General features: G+C 33.9%; 2 pseudogenes; one reads left to right on the top strand and one right to left on the bottom strand.

Moving 5' to 3' along the window:
- Window positions 1–226: 226 nt before the first annotated feature.
- LOC109678407 (olfactory receptor 7D4-like) lies at window positions 227–1,202 on the bottom strand (annotated as a pseudogene).
- Window positions 1,203–5,845: 4,643 nt separating this feature from the next.
- Window positions 5,846–6,668, top strand: LOC109678415 (olfactory receptor 7D4-like; annotated as a pseudogene).
- The last annotated feature ends 331 nt before the right edge of the window (window positions 6,669–6,999 follow it).

Below are 6,999 nucleotides of genomic sequence, written 5' to 3'. Positions count from 1 at the left end.
AAAGATGAAATTTTAAGGTCATGTATAGGGAAAAGAAGATTTCAAAGGAACGCCTGAGCAATGGATGTGGTAACACATGCAAAATCATACTCAGGAATATACCCTAGTCTTTTGGAGTAGGAAAATGAAGCATGTGTTTCAGTGGAGAAAATGGACAAGATTTTATAATTCACAATATCTCCCTGAAGAAACACAACCTTCATTTACTTCTGGGGTTAGTGAATCATCAAAGGCAAGAGGCTGCTCTGTTGAGAAGTCTTCTCAGAGCCCACTTAATGTCCTTGTTTCTCAGGCTATACATGAAGGGGTTCAGCATAGGAGTGACAATAATGTACATTAATGTGGCAATCATGTGTCCCCAGAAAGAATGAGTCACAGTAAAACTGAGGTATTCCACAAGTACAGGGAAACCACACAGAGGTGAGACCCACAGGTGGAAAATGCTTTATTCTTGCTAGCTGTGGAAGACATCCTCATTAAGGAGGAGACAATCTGAGAGTAAGAAAAAAGGATCCCACTGACAGAAAACATACCTAGCAAGACATTTGTTTCATAAAAGACAATGTTGTTGATACAGACATCAGAGTTGTAAGCCTTCAGAAGTGGAGGCAGGTCACAAAAGAAATGTGGGATTTCAGTGACTACAGAGAAGTCTTGACACATTGCCAGCAGAAGATTAAGGAGAGCATCCCAGAAAATGGTGAACCAAGACATCAAAATGAGGAGGTCACAGAGGCGAGAGTTCAGGGTAACCTTGTAGTTCAGTGGGTAGCAGATGGCCACAAAGTGGTCGTAAGCCATCACTGTCAGTAGGGAACTATCCATTCCAGCAAAAATCATTAAAAAATACATCTGAGTGAGACAACCTATGTAAGAGATATCTTTTCTTTGTGCATAAATATTCACAGCATCTTAGGGACTATGGTAGAGGTGAAGCAAATGTCAAATGACAGATTACAGAGAAAGAAGTACGTAGTGGTGTGGAGATGGGTGTCCGAACTGATGGTCAGGATAATGAGCAGGTTTCCAAGCACTGTCACCAGGTACATGGACAGGAACAGTCCAGAGAGAATGGGCTGTACTTCAGGGTCATCTGAGAGACCAATAAGGAGGAACTGTGATCCTCTTGTACAGGTTTCTGTTTCCATGTCACTTATGTACCTGGTGGGTAGACGACAAAAGGAATGTCCAACGGCAGTCATCTGGCATCTCATGGAGGTACCTGTTTATGGTATCATGCTTGGATCGACATGCTTCATCCACTATTAAGTCCAAAAAATGACAGTGCTTCACTTTTCCTAATGGAAGCCTTTTTTCAATTTTAAATGTATATAATCCATACTTTCTTCATTTTACTAGAAATATCTCCCTTTAATATTGACACTCTAGCAAAGGATCTTCTTTTAAATTGATATACATAATTAATTACTTCTCTATGAGATATCTGCCATAATAGAAAATATTTCATAATTTTTCCTTCACTATCATCATTCTGCTTCATACTAGTAATTATGCAATACTGATTAAACTGTATTCTCAACTCATGCAATCTTTATCATAAGACTTTATGCTTCATATTATTAATTGCCAGTGCCTTACTTTTCTTTCTAAACATATAAGTCTTACTAGTATGTTGGCTGTGAGGTTTAACAATGACTTTCAACACAGCGCAATAGGATATCAATTGATTGTAATTACTGTTTTAAAGTATTGTTAATCCTCAAAACTCCTCCACTGATAATTATTTTATATACATATGTATATATATTTTATGATAAAGCATAAGTGTGTAATTTAGACATTATGGTTCAATCTTCCTGTTTAAAGTTTTAGTCCATCTATTTATCATTTATTTGACCTTAAGAAAGGAATTGAAACTATCCCAGATGCAAATATTTCACTTCTACATTACAAGTAGTAAAGAATCACTATGTAAGGAATGAGTAAAACGAGATGAGATTATGCAAGCACTTTTCCTACTATGGCACCTCTAACAAAAATTAGGCCAGCAACTGTGAACTTATTTATTAATATAAAAATAAAGCTGTCTTACATATTTATAATTTATCACTGTCCCTCTGAATTTGGGTCATCATGGATGAAATTCTGTTTATCATTAATATAACAGGTTTGTTACTTCTTTTAACTGCCATATAGCATTTTTAATTCATGTAGTTCCTGAAGGTTCCTTTCACAGAATCCAGAGAGCTGAATTCCTCTAAGAAGAGTGAAAAAAAAAAAACTAAATACATAAGAAGAGTAAACAGAAGAACATCACCACTCAAATAAAATATAAGCAGTACATGAAAGCATGCGTTCATATGTTCATGTTCTCAAGTAGTAATGGATGATATAAAATCAGAAGGTAATATCAAAATATATTTTAAATGTTTGCTTCCAAAAATTCAAGCTTTCCATGTATTAAAATATCTTGAGAATATTAAAATAGAAATATAAGTGTTGAAAAAAAATCTTACAAACTCCATGATAACCAAAAGTTAATATTAATGTCTTCAGCATGGAAAATAATTAAAGTAGAAAAACATTCCAATGACCAATTGGAGGATTAGTAGGAGAATCTTCTCTATAACAGGAGTATTTAAGACAGGATAAGCAGGATGGGTTACTGTTAATCTGTGGAGTTAAGAAAGGTAGAAACATTTTAATCTTAGTGGTTTCTCTATTAGATAGTGAACTTGCCATAGGAGGGGATTTGAGAGGTCATTGTGGAGAAAACCAGAGAATGAGAATCAGGAGTGATAGAGTAGGTGAGGACCATTGAATAGCTTCCTTAAATCTCAATAATATTTGTTGATGTATTTTAAATTTTGGGTCTGATGTTGTGGTATTTTTGGCTATTCTTTGCAGGAATGTAATTGGTGCATGTCATATTGTAAATTGAATAAATGAAAAATTTTGGATATACATATGGAGACAAAATATCATGTATATCATAAGAAGACATCTCTAATTTGTCATATTCCTGAGAATATATACAAAAACAAAATATTAAAAATAAAAATAATACATTAATATCTGCTTTAGGGGATGCGGGTATTGTTTAGTTATAGAGATCTTATCTAATATGCACATGTTCTGAAATAAACATATATTCAAGATTAACATTTAATATTTATTAAAATGAAAGTCATTTAAACATAAGGATGCTTGAAAACATAACCAAAACAGGTCAATGAAAATAAAGAACAAAACTAATATAGTATAATATATTATACTATACAGCTAAACTGTTGCCTCACACACTTGGTTGCTTCTTCCCCTTATCCTTTGCTCCCCATCACAATTTGTCTCTTACATCAAGCTCATCATGGAGAAAAACACATTTTGTTATTTTACTGTGTTCTATTTTTCATTTTTACTTTCCCTGATTAACAAAACCCATCATTCACTTCTTAGCTCAAATATTTCTATTTCAGTATAGATGCTCTTGTACACTGCCCACACTAAAATGGTCATCAATTTTTTTATGTTGAATTAATATTCCTTCTCTAGACATTCAATTATACTGACCTTTTCTGTCATAGTATATATGTATGTATGTAGTATTTGAATCTTTGATTTCCTTTAACTTTCTCTAGAATGGATATTTAAATTAAACCACTTTTTCTGCATGTTTATTAATTATGAAAACACTAAATCAAACCCATCTACATAGATTGACCATTAATATGGTACATGTTCACTCATGATCATGGATACATAAGCACACACTACCACATGGGTGATGTATATTATTTTAATATTAGCATAATATTTTTGTCCCCTTCTCTATGTAATACTATTTCCTCTTCTGGGAATATTATCAAATTAGAATTCCCCAAGAAGCTATGGGGATCTTCAGTAATTCGAAGTTCCCTATGGCAGAACTCTGTGGTAACATAACTATTGTATTTATATTATTTAAAATATCATCCATAATGGCTGCCCCACTTTAAGTGGATTTTTGCAAATAAAACACATACAGGAAAAGATTGATTGAGGTTTTAGGAGTAGAAGTTTACAAGGTGGGTTAGTGCAGGCCTACAAATCTAGCACTCAGGAGTTGGAGGCAGAACCATTGTTAGTTTGAGGCTAGCATTGAGGTATCTCCTAAAGGATGTGAAAAGATCATGTCACAGAGAAAGAAAACCCATAAGTTTGCATTTATAAGCAGCTCATATATGTTACAGGAAAAACAGTATAAATAACATTACTTCATTTAATTCTGTTCCTTAATACTATCATTTAGTGATACTACACATGTTGAAAGGTTTGGAACTTGTAATTTACACTTTAAAAATCTTTGTCAAGGTCACAGATACGGTGACCAAAATTATACTCCAGGAAGCCGGACTCATGAATCACAATTCTATTTTTTATTAAGCAATTATGCTAGCATTTTATTAATTCAAAAATCATTTTATAAAAATATATGTGTGTGTACCAATAGGAATGTTATATATGGACTCATTATTCACAGATTTTGAGTTTGCAAGAAAAAATGGGCCTTCAAGTTAAACAAAAATTTGTAACCAAAACTTTAATCCCAAGGATTCTCATAAAACATATTACAAATTACAGCATGAAAAAGATTTCACAGTAACTCAGAAGTTCAGCTCTATAATGTATTCTTACCTGAGAGGTCATTGGTATTTTAAGACCCCAAATTTCCAAATACATAATGTTACAGTTACGTATTTATAAAAAACAACTACATATGGAGTTTATGGCACTAGCAAAAGTAAGCTTTCTTGAAACTTACCAGATTCTATACCAACTGGTTAACTTCTGCACAGGGTTTCTACTAAGTGGATTTTTGATAAACCTCTCACCTAGTTTAATAGTGCAGCTTTTACCTTTCCTTGTTGGTCTGTGAACACAGCTACTTTTAAAGAATGTTTATTCATCTACTGCTGTTTTCTGTATCCCAGTTATGCAAGAAAGTAAATCTTAGTTCATTTTCTGCTGTTTAATTTTCTATATCACAAGTACATCACCTTTTACCAAGGCAGGATTTAGACCAGAGTTTTGTACCATATGTTGGGAGTTTTTTTTATAGCCTTTACATCATAAATGAGTTTAAATGTCAGTAAGAATAATAATAGTAATTATCATAGTGAGATATCTATGGAGTAAAAAGTCATTTTAATCTCCTATTAAGATAATAACCATAAGATCATTTTTGAAGGGAAAAATAATGCTCTGAGAGAGAACAATCACATGACTATAACATGTGAAGATATAGATACAAAATGTTGGAAATAAACATTCCAGTTTCATTATTATAACACAATTATAGCATGGAAAAGTATAGAGATTACCAAAGAAACGATGTGAATGGCTTCAATTCTTTTGAAATAGTCATTTAAAAAATAGTACCTAGATTTAAAAAGAGGAGTAAAAACTGGAAGCCAATGATAAATAAGAGAGATTTCTGCTAATTTAAAGAAAGTGTGAGACTGACAGTGTGGCTCAAGTGCCAGAGCACCTGCTTACTAAACATGAAGTCCTGAGTTCAAGCCCAGGTACCACAAAAAAATAGAAAGTCTGATTGATTATATACACAAAAAAGACAAATATGCCGCCATATGGCTAAATAAATCACTCAGAGTTATAATCAATGCAAGAGTAAGGAAATCAATCCAAGATTGTGTTTAAAGTGATAACTAACTGTGCTACTATTCATTTAATGTTGCTTTTTTCCTGTTTTCTCAGATGATACACCATCTACATGGAATCAAAAAACCATACAGGCATAACACAATTCCCCCTCCTTGGGCTTTCAGATGATCTTGAATTGGATCCCTTTCTTTTTGGGAGGTTCCTGTCTATGTAATTGGTTACCATGGTTGAGAACCTGCTCATCATGCTAGCCACATGTATTGATACCCAACTCCACACATCCATGTACTTTTCTTTTCAACTTGTCCTTTGTTGACATCTGTTTCATTTCTACCACTGTCCCAAAAATGTTGGTGAACATACAGATGTAAAGAAAAGACATCTCCTACACAGAGTGACTTACTCAGGCATACTTTTTTATTATTTTCCTTGGAATGGATAATTTCATATTGACTGTGATGGCTTATGACCATTTTGTGGCCATCTGCTACCCCCTGAACTACAGAGTCATCATGAACCCTCGGCTCTGTGTCCTTCTGGTTTTGATATCATGGATCATCATGTTCTGGATAGCCCTTGTACATATTGTACTGCTAACAAAATTGACCTTCTCTATATGCACTGAAATCTCACATTTCTTCTGTGAACTTGATCAGCTTCTTTAGGTGACCAATTCTGACACACTCATCAATAACATCTTTGTATATGTTGTCACTGCACTTTTGGGTTTCTTTCCTGTGACAGGGATTCTCTTCTCTTATTCTCGTATTATCTCCTCTTTAATGAGAATGACTTCTGTTGCAAGCAAGCATAAAGCACTTTTCACTTGTTCATCTCATCTCTGTGTGGTATCTTTGTCTTGTGGAACAGGACTTGGAGTTTATCTCAGTTCTTCTGTGACTGACTCTATCAGGAGCAGCACAATTGCCTCAGTGTTGTACACTGTGTTCACCCCCATGCTGAACCCTGTCATCTACAGCCTGAGGAACAAGGATGTAAAAGGGGCACTGAGGAGACTACTCAGGAAAGCAGCCTCTTGGTCCTGAGAGACCACTGGACTCAAACCTAATTGAGACATTGTGTCTCCTCGGGCAAATACCATGAATTTCAATATCTTGGGCCTTTTTCTTCTTTATAAGATCTGCTTCATTTCTTATATTCATTGTTGTTTGGCTTTGGAGTTCTTTTATTTTTATTTCTCCCTAACTACTACTCAGTAATTCCTTTTGGATTCTTTCTTCTCTATACATGGTTTATAAACTTTGTTTTAGAAACATTCCTGAGATTCCTCCCCAAAGCATATATCAATATTTGACATAGTTTCTACAAAACATTGTATGAATATTATTATTTGTTTTCTGAATTTATTGTTGTTAT

Source organism: Castor canadensis, chromosome 14 (assembly GCF_047511655.1).
Source record: "Castor canadensis chromosome 14, mCasCan1.hap1v2, whole genome shotgun sequence".
NCBI classification, from domain to species: Eukaryota; Metazoa; Chordata; class Mammalia; order Rodentia; family Castoridae; genus Castor; species Castor canadensis.
Note: the sequence above shows the minus strand (reverse complement) of the source record. Positions and strands in the feature narration are given on the sequence as shown.